At 36.3% G+C, this 22,727-nt stretch overlaps 1 protein-coding gene across 1 annotated transcript in view; it reads left to right on the forward strand.

Annotated features, from left to right (window-relative positions):
• Positions 1-22,727, forward strand: part of TENM3 (teneurin transmembrane protein 3) — a 2,383,554-nt gene that overhangs the window by 343,342 nt on the left and 2,017,485 nt on the right. The window contains exon 2 of the mRNA XM_082374697.1: positions 88-124. The gene's annotated coding sequence lies outside the window, so the exon portion shown is untranslated. The remainder of the gene's footprint in view (positions 1-87; positions 125-22,727) is intronic.

The following is a 22,727-nucleotide window of genomic DNA, read 5'->3' on the forward strand; positions in this document are numbered from 1 at the left end:
TGGCCTATAATTGTGCTGTGTAGAACAATGCATCATCCTTTATATTATTTACTGGAGACCAATAAATGATATGTTTTATTTTAACAGGCAGTTTGCTGTCAGAAGTGTGCTTTGCTTCGAAAAGGTAAGTGCCTTTTAAGAAATAGTATATAAAATTATCATGGTTTCTGATTTATAGCTTCAAAGGGCCTATTAATTTTAAAGTCTCATGGCTGACAGCTGTGTTGTTCAAAGGCAAGGGTATATAGTATTAATTATCTTAAGCTCCAGATTATTGTTCGTGGTGGAGACATTGCATATAAAGGACAGACTGGCACATTTTCCTGTTTTAGTAGGAATAATTAATTAACCTGGTGACTTTAAAAGAAATACCTGTTGAAGTAAGATACAAAGAACACAGCTTAGTTTTGTTACATTTGCTTCAGTTCTGACATTTTTTGGACAATTTTCATGGAAATTAGCAGCCAGTTGGGGCATGGCTGCAATTTTTGTTACTGGTCTTTATTATTTATTTGGTTGGTTGGCTTTGTCATTTTGAAAGTGAAAAATGGTTGTATCTTCACAGTACTACTTGACGATAACACTATACATATTCTTTACTGAATACATAGACTTTTAAAATGTTATTAATATATTGGGTTTAACTATGATTTAAATTACATTGCTGATTCATTCTAGTATTTAAAATTTCAAGAATCCTAGTATAGTCCTAATACAGTCCTAGTATATATTCATAGTATATTCTGTGCTTACTGTGTAACAAGAAATGACCATATCGTGGGCTTGTGTCTCCACTTGCCTTTCTCGAAGCATTTCGTCAGGCAGTGAAGTCATGGCTGGGTTATTAGTTACGGTGTACCTGGCACAGAGGTTGTGTTTCCCTGAGAAGCCATGGCCTTTGTCTTCAAATGGTGCCCTTCAACAGCCTACATAGCACACATCGATCTCTCTGACTGATATTGGTTCCACATCTTACTTGTTTCTGTATGTTGGTTCGACTACCTTCACATTTTTACTTTTACACTTGTGGATGCTGTAACAAGAGAGACTCACTGTCTTTGGGCCACTGAACCCTGCTGCGGGTTATAGTAACCGAGAAACTTTCTGCGTAGTTATGTTGCTAAGATGAGTAAATTCATAAATTATCATTCTTTTCGCCATCTAATAGTTGTTTCTTTATATGGTTTGTGTTTCTGTGGTCTGGTGATCTAGGTATATTAGCCTGATTTACCAAGTTGTTTAGTTAGCAAAGAAATGCATTTTGGAAAAAAACACTGTTCCTTTTCAAAGTCCTGTGCTGTTATGGTTGGAGCCCATAAATAAGTGACCAAGAGGTATTTCCAAAAGCACAGTTCAAATTCTCCCTGTCATAGTGGGGATTAGCTATGATAAAATTACAACGAAGTCTTTTTAATGTTTAATCTTAACTATATAAATGTGTGATATCTAAGTTATAGTCAGTGTTCAGACCACACTGCACAGAGACAACCGAAAGAAGTTAAATTTTCAAACATGTTCCAACTCCCCACCCCCTCACAAGCTGTGGTGGAAAGAACACAGGCTTTGGAGTCAATTAAAATTTACTTGTAGACCTAGTTCCAGCTCTTACCATCTGAGCAACCTCAGGTAAGCTCCTTAACGTCTCTGAAACATTTTCACTATTTTTCAAACTGGGTATAATCATACCTGTGTTGCAAGATTGCTGTCAAGATGCCGGAAAGTGATTTGTCAGTTCCCTGCTTTCTAAGAGTAAATCTCTTACTATGGACAAACTCCTTATTGCTCTATCTGATAAAACAGTAATTCTTTTGTGAATGTTAAGTTTGGCTTGGCTGTGCTGACTTGGTAGGATATTGACATTTCGGACATAAAGGCGTAGTGTCTTGCTAAACTCTGTGTAAAGATTTTATTTTATTCTGTTGTTGGAGTCCATGTATAGACCCAGGGGATTGTCCAACAAGCATTTGTGAACACAAACAACTTTCATTGTAGAGTGGCTCTTTAGATACCTTAAAAATTTGGTTTTCCTTCAGTGTTCCTACTTAGGGTTCTGCATCTGCACATTCAACCAACTGCATATCAAAAACATTGGAAAAGAAAATTCCAGAAAGTTCCAGAAAGCTAAGCTTGAATTTGCTGTGCACTGGCAACTATTTACACACCATTTCCATTGTATTAGGTATTAAAAGTAATCTAGAGATAATTTAAAGTATACAGCAGGATGTGCAGTAGGTTATATGCAAATACTACACCATTTTCTATAAAGGACTTGAGCATTTGTGTATTTTGGTATCTGAGGGGATCTTGGAACCAATTCCCTACTTGGATACCAAGAGACGATTGTATGCTGAAGCTTGGGACCAGGGCCCTGTTCTTGCTTCTTTTATTCCATTATCTAGGAAAACATCTCCTTTTTGCAATGCTTTCTATTAAAACATTGCTGGGTAATTGGATAGTTAAATAGTTGAAGATGGTTTAATAGCCTTCCTAGGTAATATTTACATTTTAATGAGCTTTGTAATGGTTTAAGCTAAATACAGGGGAATATGATGATCTCTGTAGCAGGGGAATCACCTGAGGCCATTAAGTCTTTTCCAGGCAGCCCTGTGAACTATAAAAAAGAGGGTTACTTCCTCTCTGTCCTTACTGTGAGGCTTCTATGTGCGTGCGTGACTTCTCATTCATATTCTTTCTTTCCCCTCTCACTGCCTATAAAAAAACTTTAAACTGACAGAGATTGATATCCAGTCCTCTTTTGAAAATTGTAAACACGTTTTCCTCTGTATCCATTTGAAATCTCCTCTCTTCTGTTCTCCAATCCCTTACATTTTATTAGTTTCTTTCAAAACCTTAAGAATAATTTACGTTTTTAATTGTTTTACTTGTCACAAATTTTCATATACCTTAGCTAAACAATTCCATTAAGGTTGGGAGGTGTTATATCTTGTTTCTGATCAGAAAACAGGATGAGGTGACTTGGCCCGTCAGAAGAGCAAAGATGGGTTAATACTAGGCCTTCTGACACCCAATACGGTCCAGGTAGGCAGACATTATTCTATCACGTAAAAGCAATTTATATGCTGTTTTTCTTCTACGGATTTATTCATATGTATGGAAATAGGAGAAAAAAAGAAAACCAAACAAAATGTCCTGCATGTGGTAATGTGACTCAGCTCGTCAATAAGCCAGACTTTCACTAGGCTGCTTGCCAGGATAAACTCAGTGTTGACAGGGAGCTTGATTTTGAAAAAGAAATTTTTGTAGCCAAAAGCCAAAAAAGAAAATACTTTACAAATGATAAATGAGAAACTCCTTTTTAAATAGAATTCTCTGCTTAAATAATGGAATATGTATATGACATTGCTAAGTTTCTGACAAAATAGTAGAAGGCCTTGCTTTTTACATTTTGTTGGGCACAGTTAACTAATTCTGGCAAGAAAAAAAAAAAAAAAAAGGCGGTGGATTCCCCAGAGAAAATTTTAAATGTCATTCCAACTGCTTTAATAATAAAGAATTGAAAATTATTGATATCTGTTGATTTTTATCTCAAAATTTTACATGGATTTATTTTCTATTATTACTGAAAAGTGACTGCTGGGTTCTAATGCTTCCAGCAAATACCTTTTTTCATCTCAGTTCTCTGATCTACATGAGTGTAATGATCCAATGGATGGCTTCACTCTACTTGACCCAAAACTTACCAATGATACCTGTCATAACAGAAATTTTCCCTAATTGGCCAAATGGATGTTTTCTTTTATCTGCTTCTTGATTGTTTAAAAAAATAACTTAATTTTGATAAATTCAGATAGTGAGGTTAAATGATCATAAGAGTAGCATCATTCTCGAGGTAATTATCCAAGCAATGAGTTTATCTCGAATAGGTTGGGCAGGAGTGTCTGTGTATTGTGAGGATTGTAACTATATGCGAAGCACTCAGAACTAAAGTTAACCTTTGTGGAAAAAATGTCATTTTTGTCATCCAGTTTTTCCTAGAAGACTGAAAAATCTCTTTCTTTACATCTAGAATGTCCTCTCTTGCACACATTTTTTAAAACCTACGTTGTATACCATTGGTTTCCTCGCGCTGTTCAGTGGTCTTCCTTTTATTTTTGATCATTACTCCCAATCATTTGAAGGTGTCTGAAAAACATTGTATCAAGTTCTCTTGGGCTATAGCACTTCTTTCATTTATGAATCTAGCTGTATGCTTCTTTATACCTTCCAACTTGTGACCTATTTTCACTGGCAATTTGATCATTAGCATATTTATGAGACCTAAGTTTTTATCACTGTTTCGGGTAAATATGTAAAGCACAAAAAAGCAAAATATTTTGGATTATGTTTTAGCGAGTTTCACTCTGTGTAGAATAAAACTCTACATTCATTCCTTTTTTTCTTACATATTATTATTTGCCTTTATATGTTTACCTTGCAGTAAATGTTTGTCTCACTCAGCTCTAAAAAAGGATTTAGAGAAGTGCCTGAACCACCTGTCTGTCTTCAACATTCCCAGTGATTAATTTTCTTTATTTAAACAAATAAACCAGTATAAAAACCTCATATTGAAAATAAGTATAGATATTAAAACTTGGATTCTATAATAAAATGAATATGGGTAAACTTCTGTTTCAACAATGAAATGTTCATTGTAGAAACAGTACCAACTGTAGCCTTTGCACAGTGTTGAATTTAAAGAAAAAAAAAATTCACCATAATTCCATCACACCACCCCTCGAGAAAACTACCACTGGCATTTCAGTGTATTCTCCTACTTCTTTATGGATCCATTTATATATAAAAATTTGGCTACACCTGTGCTGGTATATTTCAGTCCTTTTCTTAGATAGATGAATTTCATTCCATCTTTCTGTCCCAAAAGGCACCAAGGCCTCCTTTGCCCTCCAGCTTCTTTTGGTTCCGTGAGTGAGAGACCTGAAAGATCAGAAGGAGAGAGGAGAGTAAGAATCAGGTTTTTATTTCCCTGGCTCCCGCCTTCCAAGGTTGCTCCCAGCAACCTCAGCCAAAGCTTAGTTCCTCTCACTGCAGCTTCCCTAGACAGCTCTCTGGGTTCTAGGAACTGCTTCTTCCCTGTTCCTGCGGCACTGGGGTTGGTGAGCTAATAAGCCTTCTCCTGTGGAACCCTATGGGTTTTGTGAACAACGCATATCTTTGTAAGTACTCCTTTCTTAAGCCATCTGAGAATTATCCTAACTTGAGTGCGCCATCTTTTTTTAGTCGGGACATTGACTCATGCTATACTTCAGAAATTATTTTATTGCCTGCTTTTCATTGGGCTCTGCAGTATGTCTTGAACATCCTGACATGCCGTTCAGCATCATTTTACCACATTCTAATAACTTCATGCACCACACACACCACGATGGAACATTGTTGACCTTGGTTTCCATTTTCCATTACTAGTGGCAGTGCCGTAAGCACCTCTGTAGCACATCTGTACATCCTCTTTTAATCCCTTGGGATAAATTCCCAGAAGTGAACTACTAGAATTAATTTCCAAATGGTATTTTATTATTAGTGCTGCAGATTTGTAATCAAAGAAACACTCTCTATAGATCATCCTTTGGCTGTTCCAGCTCTGTAGTACCTCAAGCCGTTCAGCAGTCACTTTTAAGTCCTACTGCTTGAGAATGAGACACTGGATCTCCAGACTCTAGGGTTTCCTCAGTGTACAGCCTCAGTTTTGTTTCCTCAGAAGGCCATCAACCCTCTTGGCTTCATTAGCAATAGGAGATCCTTTATGCCTAAAAACCAGGCCAGGTGGAGCCATGGAGACTCTGCTAGCAGAGGGCTATTCAATGCTCTGGAGGACAATGGGCTAGAAATCACTCAATTTACATCTGTCCAGGCTTCACTCATCCCAAATACCAGTTCTTCCCTATTCAGGAAGGCTACGTTTCCTGAAGGGGTAGCAGAAGAACTGAGAGAATCCAGCGTAAGAACACTGGGGGATAAAGCTATGAACCATACTGGAGTATTTGCAGAATTAATGAAAAAACCATGCCCTTTAGCAACTTCATGTTTAAGAGTTGAATGATTCCCTTCAACCTTTTATTTTTCTCACCCACCTTCAGTAATATAAGACTGACCGTTGTGGCCAGTCTTCGATCATGTAAATGCCCGTCTTTATAGTCTCAAAGAACAGAAGCAGTTGAAATAGAAATAAAACAGAACTTCAGGCTTTTTGTTGTTGTTGTTGTTAAATAGAATTATAAATTGCATACAAGTCAAGTACTTTATTTGTAACTATAATAATGACCTAGATGATACAGAAATTGTCACCAGAGTTATCAGCATGTTTCTACGTCTTGGCTAAAAGCCCAGAAAGAATAGATTTACAGAATGAGAGTCTGGAGAGCTTTATACATATTATAAGCACTGTTCTCACGGAGGAAGATGTGTATTTGGGGGCAGCAACTCTTGCAAAGGAAAAAGTAAAAATTTCTACCTCAGATTAACCGCAAAAATCAATCACTGTTCCTGGAAAACAAATAATAAACAAAAGCCATTAAAATACCTCTTTTCCTCACGACTTTTAATGTTTTATGGGTGTGTTTCAAACTTGGTTTCCTCAGAAACTGGACATCTTCAGACCTATTTTCCGGGGCTCATGGATTTCCTATGAGATGTTTATGAGTAATTGTATATCTATGAGTGTTCATTCTGTATAATCTTAAAAAATATTGATATGACATATCAATGAGATCCTAATTAAACACCTTATAATATTGGGTGCCTTGCAATTTCAAATTGTACTGCTGTGATTGAATAAGAAATCAGAGTAGGAGGGGGAGAGAGAAAGAGAGAGAGAGATCATTGCAATAATGTGTTAATGTTAAAGCCATTTGAAACCCAGAAAGCTTTGCTAAACAAAATTTCAGTATATTTAGAACGTAGAAAATTGTTCAAAGAATTGGCACGTTATTCCATGACAAATAATAGCACAGCCGTGTGGAATTTACAAAAATCTCTATGCTAAAACTCAGCAATGCAGTCGCTTCGAAGCGGCAGTTTAGTTTCATATAAACAACATCATTGGTGATAATATATTAAGCCTGTTATTTTGAATGGTATAGGCTTTATAGTTATACTTATGAATTTTTTTAAAAGTCATCAGAGCTAATTTTCTATTTATACATAGATAAATAATATTACAATAAAAGTAATTTAAATCAAAATTAGGCGTTAGTGTCAAAATTTGCTTCATATGTGACATATTCATTGCTAAGTTTTGAGAAACACTTAATAGTGGTTATTCTCCTAGCACTCGGGATCAGAATTATATCTATTTTTGAACCATGCCTTTTCCCCACTGCAAGTTTTCCCATGTATTCCGTTAGCCATTAAGTGTGCAGGTTAAACTGTAGTCTGTCCCCTGAAATTAGCTCAGGAATTTCTGTGAAAAATGTGGGCATTGGTCACGATACATACAAATATTTCTCAATAAAACATACATCTTGACTAGAGTGTTTAGAAATCCAGAACTTACTTTACAGAAAGCTTTATGTAACCAGATGTGCATGTATGCTGCTTCACTGTGAATCACGGAAGGATCTGGAAGATGATTAAATTTCTAAGCACACTGAGACCAGACCTTAGCAAGGTGTGAAGAGTTCTTACGTTCGTTGCTGAAAGATCTGCTTGAGTATTTCTAGGTCCTCCTTGGCCTCTGGTTTCACTGTGAGATTCAGATATTTTGCAACATTACTCCTTATTGATAAATGTTGCATATGATTCTTACTGTATATAGTGCAACATAGTTTTAACCATTTTGCCTTCAGTCTGCCAGTCTACTCCACACCATTTTTCTTGACACTGCTAAAATAATCTCTGCAAAGGTTTTTTTCACTTGCTTGACAGTCTGTATTTTTCGTGTCCAAAGGTCTTACATTGGCATTCGATGTCCCTCCTTCGTAGCCTATCTTTCTGAATGTCAACTTCCTACCCTATAGGATGACCCTCTGCTCCAGAAAGGCTGTTCTACTCATGATTCTAAAGTGCACCTTGCTCATTTCAGCCTGTCTTCTATGACTCTTCCTGTGTGCAGTCTCTACCTATATTATCCCCCTGTGAACCCCCATTTCAGGTAGTGTACAGATCCCTGATTTTTCATTGATTATATTTCCTGATATTTGGAAGTGTTTTAATATTCCTCCAGATAATAAATTTGGAGGGAATGGAACTTCATTTCATATGTAGCACGTAGAATGATTTTTAGCCTTATCATAGCACTCAACTTTTTGCTGCATTAGTGCCATAATTTTGATTTTATATTTATTATACTAAAACTATAACATATTTTAAGATATATTTATGTTAAATGGTGTTACATTATTTATATCCTCTGCAATAATAGTCTAGAATAAAACCTCTGATTCCATGCAAAATAAAGTAAAACAACCACAAAGTAAATATTTTGAAAGGAAGTAAGGAGACAAGTTGTAAATTCTCTAAGGAGTTCTGGAGTTCCGAATTAGCTACACGATACTAAAATATGGGTGTTCCTTATATGTAAGCAACTCCATTTAAGAATCTAGAAACTACTTAGCTCCATACCTAATTTACCGAACCCTCAGTGTTACCCTAAGTACAAAATGCACAGACACGGAAAAGATATTTTGCAGAAGTAAAAATACCTGACCACATACATATTAAAACAACCAACTTTCTGAGTACTATTTATCCTCAGTACAGAGAATTTATTACTTGTAGGTGTAAATCAGGATAACTTCACACATGTCATATAAAACATATAACAAAATCTTGACATCATATATTATTCTCTTTGAGGGGAAACTGACAACTCCCTGAAATTGATTCAGGCCTCACCTCTGTGTATTATTTGAGAATGTAGGACATGTCAGACAAATTCAGCTCTGTGGTTGATTCGGTCAGCAAGTCAGTCCAGAATATTATGTTCGGTGATGCAGAAGACACTTTTATAGGAGGATACAGTTGCCCACTCTGATGTCAGCCTTCAAAACTCAGAAGTTTTTTCCTCTACCAAGACCACTGCCCAGCTACAGAAAACCATTGATTTGCCTGGTATTGGAGAATAGTAAGGCAGATGGTGTAGCACATATGTGTTCTCAGATATGCTTTACTTCTTTGAGTTGGCAGTTGTAGCTTCTCTTATGATAAAAATACACATAGAAGCATGGACCACAAAAGTTTTACTACTAAATGGTAGCAAAACTGAATGAGAACAGATTTGTTCAGAAAATGGGCCAGAGCAAAAAGTTTGTGTGCAATTAGTTCAGAAGCTTCTAAAGAACGACAGTGTGAAATGTTTTTCAAATACACAATTTCAAGAAAGCTTTTAGTAATTTTATAATAGTTTCAACAGATCATTTACACAGATGTAAATATACATTCAAAGGGATGTTGGCCTTTATAATTAGATTTTTGCCCTAGAAAATCTAGAGCATCAGTATTCTGACAATTCAACCATAGACTAATTAACATAGATTATTTGTTTTGACACTTTGGGGGCTCTTTCTATTCATTTAGGCAACAAACTGTACAGTCTTAATTTCTTGCTCGCTTCTTCAGGAGGAAACAAGATAAAAGTTCTATTTCATTAGGCTCTGACCTCTATAATGCCACCTCTAAACAACATCCTTATTAGTAAAATATGATCGAGGTGCCTTTAGGGTAGAAACAATGAATATTTATTTAGAAACTGGCTTTTGGCCAATTTTTCTGTACCGTAAAGGCATAAATATTACATAACCAGAGCATTTCAATTCCCATGCACTTAGGATTTTGTTCTGTACACATTTGTGAAAGGAGCAAGTATCTGCAGGGCGCTTTCGAGAACTCATTGTCAAAGGCTCACTTGTGGTTGGAAGCTATAATAGGCATTTCTATTCAATCATGAAATGTTAAATAGGAATAAATTCTGGGTAACTATCTCCAGTTAAATAGTTAAAATATAGGGGAGAGAGTGCTAATTACCTTAGTCTCCTAGATTTTGAGCAAATGGCATTTTAAAGGTAGGGGGAAGTAGTTAAAATGAAAATAACTTTTATCCCGGAAGTCAGTCCGTGAGACAGAGTGTCGAAGGAAGGCTTGGCAAGCAGTTTTCTGAGAACGTTCTCTCTGCTGTCATTCTGTTTTCCTGTGGAGAATGTGGTTGCCAAACCTCTCAGCAGAATCACTGTAATTGAAGGAACAGGTAAGTTGAATTATGGATGTTGAAGCCACATCTTGCTAAAGGGAACCAATGGCATTATTTTCAAAGCCCTAACATCTCCTTGAACAAAATGCCAGGGTGCTTCAGTGCAGTAGAATTCCCCTATTACCCATGTTCTTTATGACTCCCAATTGCTCTGGGTGGTTCACATCTCTAAATCACTTGTAAGTAAGGAGGGACAGCTGGAGAAATATTAAATGTTCATCACTTTCACTTCTCTGCTACTACTCTTAACATTTAATTTGTATTTGTGTTTAATACTTATCCTATTTTATGCCTTAAATATTATTATTAAAACATCATATGCTTGTAAAACACAGGGAGTGAGGTTTTTTGTGTTGAGTTTTTAGTAAGTCCTGTGCACAAGTAGGGACTTCACGAATCATTCTGTTTGTTATTAAACTTGTCAGCATTGGTTGTATGTTCTCTTTCTTCCTTTGAACTTGAAAACACATTGAGTATTTTTAAAGACACCATTCAATCTACTTGGTATTATAGATATTTGGGTACAACCTCGCATAAAATTTAACCCCCAGAACCTAAGCTCTGCACCAACTAGCTTGTTTGTTCTTCTCAAATACAGGGTACACATTGGTTAAATGAAAAAGTGATTACTGCTAAACCAAATTCACATTCACCAACATAAACCATGGACTTGAACATTCTGTAATAACTTCTTAAATTAACTATACCCCAGCGATGTAGATAAACGTTTCCAGAAGAGCTGGTGATGGTGATGTGAATAAAGTGTGTGAAGTCAATACAAATATGGGTTAAAAATCAATTCTGTTTTAGAAAATGGAAACTACAAATAGGTAGTGAGGAATGAAGAAGAAAGAGTCAGAGAAATCTTCGTGGGGTTTCAGGTAGCCACTGGATTAAGGTAAGAGAGTTCTATGGAAGAAAGAGATCAGCCCATTCAAGCCCTGGGCATGGCTGAGAGGAAGAAGGTCAGATTGGAGAATACGAAGCAAGCCATCAACAAGCAGAGATGGAGGGTCTGCTGTGTGCAGGCCACAGTGCTAGTTGGAGGAGACCTGCATTCTGAAGATTAGAGAGGATAGTCGTAATCCTTCAGGAATGTAAAATCCACAGAGGAAGGCAAGATCTCAGAAAACCAACAGTGTGAATGGAAAGTGCAGTCAGTGCTTGAAATCACTGCTGAGAAATTGGGATAATAGAATCCCAGGAAGCAAGAGGCTTGTGAGTACCGACATCATGGATGGGAAAACTGTGTTACCTGCCAGGTGATGTAAAAATGTGAAGTAGAATCATCATGTGGCTCAGGAAAAAGGAGTCTACAGTTTTCTGCCTGGTCCTGTCGAAATGATGTACGGGTTAGCCTGGGAGGTTATAGATCCATCTGCCAGTTTCAGAATAGCAGGTTAAGCTGATCTGGGATAACAGGGGGGCAAGAGTCAAGGATTATTAGTAAGAATTTACATTTTCTTCTCATTAGGCCTTCAAACAGACCTCCTAATAGTCACATTAGCTAGTAACAGAAATTCATATTTCTGTCATCATTCTAATGATTTATTTACAATGTTCCCACAATGACTGTTTTAGTTATACTATAAATTGCAGTTAGAGATCTCAGCCTGTCCATAAAGCTGATCAACACCTTGTGTATAAACCATAGTGTCTGTATATATGTCAACAGTGGAACTCTGTTAGTAAAAATATTTTAAGAATGCATACCCAACATAAAAGAATATTTATAGATCTATTGCATGTATTTTATACTAATATATTGTGTGCCTCATAAAACATTTGTAAAAGTAGTCAAAAAGGATGAGACTAAAACTAGTCATAAATTAATGTTCGACTTTGCTTACTATAGGCCGTGGGTCATCTTGAACATCCAGAATTCTGGGTTTTCAGCTCACTTCAACGACTTGATTTACATTGTACGAGCGTACATAGCCATCTGTACATTTGTAGCAACAAAGATATTGCCACTGGAACACCTATATTCATTTCTTGTTTGAAAGACCTACAAGATTTCTTTCTGCTCTTTTTATTTTTATTATTTTTATTTTTGGACAAGCAGACACGATTTCCTCTGGACATTCCTATCAGCCAGGTGAGGACATAGCGCCAACTCCAAGCTCTAGCCAATTTTGTGGTTCCAGGCAAGCCCCCCAGCGTGATGGGGGTGAGGTGGGAGACAAGTGAGAAACGAGTGGCGGTCAGTCTCAGCAGGAGCCAGTGGACCCCCTAGAAGACCCTCAGTCTGTGTCTGCAAACATCACAGGTGGCCGCTAACCAGTGTGTTGAGGATTTATCTCACCCGGCCAAGGCCTTAGTACAATATTTGAGCTTGTTCCGGATTAGATTTTGCATTTTAACAGATGAAGTCCTTATTTCTCTGTTATTCCTCTTCGTGAAAGGAGCTTATGAGGACTCTCCTCCTTCACATTGTAGTACAAGTTATACTACCTCCCAGTGTTTTGTGTACTTGATACTGTACTTCTGGCTTCTAATTCGTTACATTCTTGAGTAGCCCTAGTTTGCGTATATAATTAAAATACATCTTACTTATACACTAGTGATTCAAATTATGTGCTTTAAGTGGCATATTCCTGACTGAAAAAAAAAAGTGTGTGTGTGTGTGTATTTAAACATTAAAGACAGAGCACTGTTTCTTTCTAGGTTCCTAGTAGTAATGGATATAATTTAAAAATGAATAATGTCTGAGGGTCTAATGTAAACCATGGTGACTATGGTTGATAGCACTGTATCGTATAATTGAAGTTTGCGAAGAGTTGAATTTACGTGTTCAGTGACGGGTGTGTCATTTAACTAGATGGGAGGAATCCTTTCACAATGTGTAAGCATATGACCTCACATAATGCACACTTTACAGTTCTTATACGTTTATGTCAATTATACCTCCGTATAACTGAAAGATTAAAAAAGAAACTAAAAAGTTAGGACTGTGTTCTGAAGTAAGAGAAACCAGAGTAGGGATAGCCAGGAAGTGACAACTAATTAGACCTTTCCATATGGAATATGAAGCCATAGTTAATGGTACAAATATGTACTGTAAGAGAGGCCATGAAGGCAAACTATGGCTGGAAAACCCAGGTGTAGGTTTTAAGCCTTATGGTGTAGGAAACTGGACTGACCTGGGAGGGACTGTTCATTCTAGGCAAACAATTTCAAGGTCAGAAAACAGAATTCATACTCTTTTTTTCTTTTTTCCCCCGAGAAGTGTTAGCTACAGTCATCAGGTTGTATATTATATCCCCAGTACTTATTTATGTTATTACTGGAAGTTTGTACCTTTTGACTACTTTCTGCCATTCCCCCATTCCCCATCTCCTGCCACTGGCAACCAGAAATCTGATCTCTTTTTCTATGAGATTTTTGGGTTTTTTTAGAGTCTACACATCAGTGAAATCATGTAGTATTTGTCCTTCTCTTATTTAATTCACTTAGTATAATGCTCTCAATGTCCAACCGTGTTGTCACAGCTGGCAGGATTTCTTTCTTTTTATGGTTGAATAATATTCCATTGTATTGAGATATCTATCTATCTATCTATCTATCTATATCACAACTTCTTTATCCATTCACCCAGCAATGGACACTTAGGTTATTTCCATGTCTTGGCTATTGTCGATAATACTTCTGTGAACACAGGGGTGTAGATATCTCTTCAACATAGTGTTTTTGTTTCCTTTGGACATATTCCCAGAAGTGGGTTGCTGGGTCTTGTAGTAGTTCTAGTTTCAATTTTTTGAGAATCCTCCCTACTGTCCTCCATAGTGGCTGTATCAATTTACAATCCCACCAACAGTGCACAAGGGTTCCCTTTTCTCCATATCCACACCAGCATTCGTTATCTCCTGTCTTTTTGATAATAGCCATTCTAACAGGCATAAGGTGATATCTCATTGTGGCTTTGATTTACATTTCCCTAACGACTACTGATGTTGAGCACCTTTTCATGTACCTGTTGGCCATTGTTATATCTTCTTTGGGAAAAATGTCTATTGAGTTCCTTGGCCTATTTTTAATTGAATTGCTAGTGATTTTGTTCTCAAGCTGTATAAGTTCTTTGTGTATTTTGGATATTAACCCCTTGTCAGATAGGTGGTTTATAAATATCTTTCTCATTCTGTAGGTTGTCTTTTCATTTTATTGTTTGTTTCTTTGCTGTGCAGAACTCATCCATTTCTTTCTGGGTCTAATTACAATCATTAGGAGAACTGGAACAGTGAGACTGAATACCATGGCAGGGCCCTACTGTGGTGGAGATGATCAAATTACTGAAAATTTCTAGGAGTTGTTTCTGTGGTGTAGACAATGACTATTACAATGCTTTGAATTACCAGCGGGATTCAAACCACTTTGGAGTCAGAATCACATGTTTTTTGAGAATAATTCTCGAGGGAGCCAACAGTCTTCTCTGGCTGGGCTGAGATCTCCTGTAGTCCAGAGAAAGGAACCGTGTACGTACAACATAACACTCCTGCTCAGGCCAGCACCATCACCTAACAGTGTACCCTGCTTCTCTCATTGTACCCATAACAGGTTGCTTTTCCATCACTTTTTAAACTTTATTTTAGTACCTTGTGACTAGGAAAAATGGAAAACACTTTAAAGGAGTCTACCGGAAGACTGTTGAAGAACTGCATGAGGAAATTGCTTCTCCAGATTTCTCTGCTGTCATGTTCTGTGAAACAAAGGCCCCAGTAGTCCTTCCTCAAACCTCTGCACTCTAACAACTTCAGATACAATCCCTTCAAAGCACGCTCCACACATAAGAAAAAGACCTGTATTCTTGCTCGCATATTTCTTTGAACACCCTCCTGCTTGAAGTTTAAATGTAGCTCAAAAAACCATAATTTTCAGACCTTAACTCTATCAGTCTCATGACTTTACTGCTAGAACCAAATGAATGAATAGTAACCATCAGACTATCCCATGCATCAAACAAGTAACCCTAGAAAACACAATACAGGAATAAATGATAGGTGATGCATGTTTTATAGCCCATCATTTAATGCCTTAACTACAGTATGCACTCATTTAAAGAGATTACTTTGCTCTAGCAAACAGTAAGAGCAACTGAGTATTTATTGGATTGTTGCCAAATGCAGTGATCCCATCACAGTGATTTAAGGAGACACAATTGTAGTCCGTCACCAGCTGGGTTTATTTGTTTTACACACTTCAGAGAAGTGGTCAGTACTGTTTCAGTGAAAGCATTATCACACGTGACCAACTAGCCAGGAAAATAAAACAAATGGGGAAGAGTGACCAAAGAATCATGGAAGGAAAAATGGACAATTTGGAGTGTAACAGATTTCTTGATTTGGGTGCCAAATGTAAGCTCCACCTGAACAATTTGTAAGTAAAGGAGAGAAGATTCCCCTGTTCTTTATATAATAATAGTAATTTGTTTTGCTCTTTATATTTGTTTTGTTATTTATTGCTATTTGCATGAATCTTCAAAGCAAAGAAGACCAAGTAGAACTTCTGTCTATATAAATCATAGCCAAATTGTCACTAGATTGTGGGCTGAACTATCTTTGAATTGAATAATTTCTTTTTTTCGTATTCATATTTTTTATTGGAGTGTAGTTGATTTACAAGGTTGTGTTAGTGTCTGCTGTACAGCAAAGTGAGTCAGTTATACATAAACATATATCCACTTCCTTTTTTTTAGATTCTCTTCCCATGTAGGTCATTACAGAGTGTTGAATAGAGTTCCCTGTGCTATTCAGTAGGTTCTTATTAATTATTTAATATTTATTCTATGTATAGGAGTGTGTGTATGTCAATCCCAATCATCCAGTTTGTCCCTCCCCACCCCTTTGCCCCCCTGGTAACCACGTTTGTTTTCTACATCCGTGACTCAACTTCTATTTTGTAAACACGTTCATTTGTACCGTTTCCTTAAATTCCACATATAAGTGATATCATATATTTGTCTTTTCTGTCTGACTTACTTCACTCAGTATGACAATCTCATAGGGTGTTCAGGTTAGGGTTAGAGATCTGAGACAGGTTTTCTAACACAGTAATACAAAGAGGATGTCATCTCTGGCTGTGGCTGATGGTGGGTCAGCCGGGGCTGGGGGAACAATGCCTTACAGATGACTGCTTCCTCACCCACCCTCTGATTGGTCAGATTTATTTGTTCAGTCATCCAGTCATGTATCAGTCTCTCCAACAAACACACATTGAACCCATTCTCTGTACCAAGTATATTGTTAAGACACGATTTCCTGCATTCAGTCTGGGTAGAATCCTACCCCCAGATCTTTTTTGCACGAAGCCATCTTTGAGGCTGAAAGTGAAATATGCTTTATAACAAAGTCTACATTATAGGATCAATGAATAATTATAAATTCAGAATATTGATTTTGGCTTTGGTAGAACTCCACTTTTTAGAAAACTATCTCTCTTTGGAGTTTTCTTTTGCTTATAGAAAAAAAAATCATGTCAAGCATTATAAACTACTGTGAGCCTTATAAGCAAAAATAGGAGATTGACTTTTCCCCATAGATACAAGACTGTAATGTGTTATTTGGCCAGCATAATTAATTTAATTATTTTCTAATGACACTGATACGTTACCAAAGTAATGCAAAGACATTAAACCCACGTGCCCTCATCCTGACATCTTGAATGTATCTCTGTGGTAACAGATATTTGACAGTGCCACTGTGAGATGAAGCCAATTAAGATAAATAATGAGAGATCAGTGTACAGTTCACTCTGAGCATAAACTTTTTAGGAAATTGTTGGTGTCATTGCATTGCGAATAAGTCACTTGAAAGTATTTGCTAAAATCTGAAACTTGGAATGGTTTTAAACACAAGCCTATTTGATTTATTTACAGCATCAGGATTCAGCTGTGAATAACATTCTATTCAAATCTACATTTTAGAAATGTATCCTTGGCATAGATAAGTATTTTTCATAGTCACATTTTTTTAATGATACACAAATTGTCACAAAAATTATCTGCTAATATAGAAAGGAATTTTTTCCTAGATCATAAAAATATGTTTTAAAAACGTTTTCATCATTAGGAAATTAAGATATAGTTTTATTTCTGCTTAAATATTTTATTATAAGTTCACTCATTCATCAAAAATATACCTTTGTTGTTTTTACTAAAGATGTGCTAGGTTATATTAGAAATTTGGGGAAAATTTTTCATATTTCTATTTTACTTTCAAGGATCACCTGATTTTAAGGCATTATATTAAGTTAACATGTATAACACTTTATTTTTATATTAACGCTCAATACCGGAAAAAAAAAAAAAGAACTTATTCAGGGGGAAGTTTTACATGTCCTGTCTTATATGCAGGTATTAGTTGCCCATTTGATATGTTTGTACTTTTCAAATAGTTTATTCCTCACTAATACATTCATAGAGTCCAGACTCCATGGTAGCTTAAAAGAATTGGTTAAAGCACTTCTGTCAGGGATTTGGCCCAGGTAGAAGTCTACTTAGGTACTTATTACTTGAACCAACCAAAGAACATTGGAAAGTAACTTTAGGGGAAAATGAAATTGTGATTTTATCTGAAAATGGATAAAACAGATATAGGAACTAACATTAATCACTTAAAATTTTTTTAAAATTTATTTTACAAATTTAAAATAATAAAATGTATTTAAAATAGTCGATTGTATATATGTACCACACCTTCTTTATCTGTTCATCTGTTGATGAACATTTTAGTTGTTTCCATGCCTTGGCTATTGTGAATAGTGCTGCAGTGAACATTGGGGTGCATGTATCTTTTCAAATTATAGTTTTCTCAAGATATATGGCCAGGAGTGGGATTGAAGGATCACATGGCAACTCTTTTTAGTTTTTTGAGGAACCTCCGTACTGTTTTCCATAGTGGCTGCACCAGTTTATATTCTCACCAACAGTGTAGGAGGTTTCCCTATTCTCCATACCCTCTTCAGCATTTGTGGACACATTTATCACTATTTTAGGTAAATCAGATTGAGAGGTGGGCTTTTAAAATATCAGTGATGTTAATAGTAAACAATTAGATTCCAATATAGTAAATTTAGTCAAACTTACATAATTACATTGATAAAATCAGGGAAACTTTTGTGTGCATTTAAATGAAGAAAACTACACCAATCAGATAATCTTAGAGATTTCTCCTGTTGGACATTGTCTAAGACACACACACACAAATCTTAATGTGACTAGCTTTTGACTTGCACTGCAATCTTGATGTGTCCATGGATAGGTCCTTCTCATGAGGGTGACCTAATTATCAGAGCAGTCTTTCCTGTTGTGCTTAGACTCAGCCTGAGAATCTTCTCAAACCTATTTCTCCAGCCAGTCACCACCAGCTGATTTGGATTGGCACTGAAGTAAGAAACTAAATACCATCCCTGCTTCACATCTTGCCTATTATTAAGTTAGCTGGGCATGTGCAGACGTTGAACTTCGCCTTGCTTTCCATTATCATAATCCCATATATTTTGAGTAATGGCTCTACGCTTCACATGGACCCCCATTGTGAGGACACTGACATCACCTACAGTCTCTCCAGGTAAACTCAACATCCAACAAATCCACTACTTAAACGAGAGAACATGAGTTGAGAGCTTTTCAGTGTGAGGCACTATAATAAGTGTTTTAAATATGTCATTGTATTCAATTCTCATAGAAGCTATGAGGTAAGAACCATTATTATCCCCAGTTGACAAATAAAAATACTGAGGCTTAGGGAAGTTACAAAACTTGCTAAAGATACATTCAAGTTGAAGAACCAGGATTCTAATTAAGACTGTGTGAAACTAAAGTCTGGGTTTCTAACCAGTATACTAAAAACTGCCCCCCTGTAAAGAAAACTCCATTCTTTATATGACTTTATGTGTTTCAGATATAAGCTGTATTTTGTTGTGTGCTAATTTTAGCCAATATCCTGGTCTTGGTTTCTTTATCTCTAAAATGAGTCTCCATGAAAAGGTACTCCAAGATCCCTTCTCCCCGGACACGTTCTATCTGTGTAAAGTTACTTTTACTATGAATCGGTAAGCTGAACAGATACCTTAACAGATGCAGACTGTAGTAATAAAAAGTGGGTGAAGTACTATAAACATCTCAGAGAGAGTAAAAGAGGGGAAAAACTCAGAAAAGTAATGACTCATTAGGATGTTGTGAACTGAAACAGGCTGAACAAAGCAGCAGCTAAGAGTTTACATGAATAGAACAAAAATACTGATGGTGCTACTATTCAAAATAAGCCTAGAATTAATAATGCTATTAAAATTGCCTATTCACTTGGTATCTTAACTTTTTCTTTTTCTTTTCTTTTTTACTCCTCTGTACTAAATCTGTGACTTATCTGGGACTTTGCTACAAAACTAATGCTATTATTCTTATTTTATCTATGAGCAAAAATTATAAAGTCAAATTTTATTATAGTATCTGATTATCAAGAGAATAAATGACAGAATACTGTTTTTCCCTCTATTTATTTATTTTCATTTTTATCGGAAAAGATATTTGTAAGATTAAAAACAGCACCTTATAAACAACTTCCCAAAAATAGTGTGAAAAATTCCTGTATCCTTTGAATGTATTTGTTCTCCTATTCCTACCCAATTTATATTGTATTTTATATATATAAACATAAATGTGTATTTATACATATATACACATGTATGTATGTGTATACATATATGTGTACATATATATGTAGTGTATATATATGAATACATATATATGTATATATATATAATACTCCTGTAATCTTAGGGAATAAAAAAAGCAAACAAATTATACTGACATTTTAAATGAACCTTTTAACCTTTTAGAAAATGAAACCAAAGTTAATAGTTTGAGTTATTTTCTTGTGATCTTCTGCTTCAAGGTAGGAGCAAGATTTATTGCTGAGCAATATATGTATATACATGTAAATGTGTATATACATACATATATACGTATATATATTTATGACACATGTATATGTAACTTTGTGTATTAAACTTGGGTTTCTTTTTATATAAAATTAAAAAATGGAAGTTCAGTATGATTTGTTTGCTTTAAAAGAAGTTTTTCTTTAAAAAATTCTTCAGGAATATTATAAATACTGAAGAGTTTCTAGGCAAAGTTGAGAAAGTACAAATAAATAAACACTCAAAAATAAAGGAACTTGAGCGATAGGTAGTGATAGGTAGCAGTTTGAGATGAATGGATTACGTTTCTCCTGAATTCTGTTTTATTTAACTCAATGTTTTTGAGGTCAAGTTGGTATTATGGGCCTAGTTAGCCTTTCCTTGTTCTCAGGTCCCAGAAGTGGGGCAAGAATTAGGAAAGCAATCTCAGCTTTAAAAACAAACAAAAAAAAAGCAAGTGCTATCTGGTGACGGTTCTTTCAGAAGGAAGACAAAGGATTCTAGAAGTCAAAATAACTATCAACAGAGGTTCTTCTAGCTCAAATAATAGTCAGGTGACTCAGGTGCCAACGGTACAGAAATGAGCATGAAATAGTCCCCGCCTTTGGGAACCTCACAGACAAATGGGGAAAATGAAGCAGTGAGAGCTGTGAGAGAGGAGGGAAGAGGAAAAGAGAGATGACAATATCCTATGATTCAACATTTACATCAGACACTAAATCATTCGTCTTTTGTTGCTTATTTTCGGAATTTCCAATTAGATGTTTACAGATTTTTAGATTTCAATAAATTAACACAATGGTTCTCAGACTTCAGTACACATAAGAATCATTTAGAAGCTTTTATGGAAACACTTCTGTTGCCCACCCCTAACCCGAAAGTTTTTTACTTCATTTGTTTTGGAGAGACATGAGAATTTGCATTTCTAAGTTCCCATGTGATGTTATTGCTGGTCTGGGGAACACATTTTGGGAATCATTGCTCTAAAATTTATCTCAGATAAGGATTTCGATAACGCTTGAATCGTGTATACAAATATCACAATAACCTAAGCTAACTAAAGAATTTATTTCCCATAATACTGCTAGATTTAAAGACTTTTTTAATGTTATGATAACCCGGTGGAGTGTGCAGATTTCTCATAGTGTTAAAATCCATCATTGCCTCAACTTAAAAAAAATATTATCTTATGACCTTCATTCTCAAAGATATAATAAAAGTGATTGATTACCGTAATCCACACTCCTGTGTTTTCTGTGTCTTGGGGATAAATTCTATGTTAACTCCATTCTTAGAATTAAATTGCTTTTTCGAGATGTTATTCATTGTATTCCATACAGGGAGAACAGTGCATACTTGCAGACCACAGGTAGAGTGGGTAAACATTTTCATGATCCTGTTTAGAGAATTTTAAAGTTGAAACACTTCAAAAATTGTCACTAGTGGTGGAACCTGTGTTCATAGTCACTTACACAATTCTGTCTCTGAAGCATGTTTCTTTCAGTTCCTTCCTCATTTTTCCTTCAGCTCTAGTCTTGATAATGTAAGTCCTTTGACGTTAGCCAAACTGAATATGTACCATTTTTTTTACTGATGAAAAGCCAAAGAGATTAGTGATCCTTTTGACTTACCACTGTCTTTAAAACAGCTAAATGTATGAAGCATTGCACAGGAGTCTACATTATGACCAGCATTCTTCTAATTATGCTTTAACACACGTGGACTGGGAAAAAAACAACAGCAGCAATAACACGCATCTTGAGAGCCATGAGTTCGGTTTTTGGGGGGGCTTCCTGGGGACTCTAGCCCGGGAGACAGCTGTGTGCTTGATGGCACGCGCACAACTCCTTACAAGGTTGCCGCTCGTCAGAGGAGCAGGTGTCTACCTTAATGATTTTAGTGCTTCTCTAGGTGTGAGAAGATGTAAGCAATTGGGTTCATTCAGTTTTTCCTGAAAATATCTAACTATCTGAAGGCCTGTGCTGCCAGTTTCTTCCAGATCACCGTGCCTCATTCCTGATAGCTGCCCTGACCTTTCGAGGTGTGTCAGAGGTCAGCAACTGGGATGACTAATGACCTAATCCCTAGAGCCTGATGGCAAGTGACATTCTTTAGTTGGCACGTGTCATGTTTGCCTCTATTGTGAACACTATGATAGCTACCAAGGATTCAGACATGAATACGTGATCCTGTTTTGCAGGAACTGATGGGTAGACAAGAGAAGAGCGCAGTACAATATGAAATGCAGAGTGGTCTCTTGTAAAGATAAACAGAGGACTGGATTGCTCCAGAAGGGCAGGAATGTTCCACGTGTGAAATCAGGGAAGCCTGCCAACCAGGGGCTATATTTGAGGTGGCTCTTAAAAGTGAATAGGAATATTCTGGGCCGAGAAGGAGAACGGATCCTCCGGAGAGGTAGAAAAATATTTACAGCCCCATTTAGTGATTGAACAAAGTGCCATCCCGGCTATGAACCTAATTTGGGGTACTAAGTAGATATGCTTCAGACCATAGGCATCAATAATACGCGGCTATTTATTTTACTGGTATTACTACATTTTTAAAAAGAATGAAACAATCTGGAAGAAGGGTGCGTCAGTATTAAATATTT

The sequence above is a fragment of the Balaenoptera borealis genome (genome assembly GCF_965194805.1).
Source record: "Balaenoptera borealis genome assembly, chromosome: 21".
NCBI classification, from domain to species: Eukaryota; Metazoa; Chordata; class Mammalia; order Artiodactyla; family Balaenopteridae; genus Balaenoptera; species Balaenoptera borealis.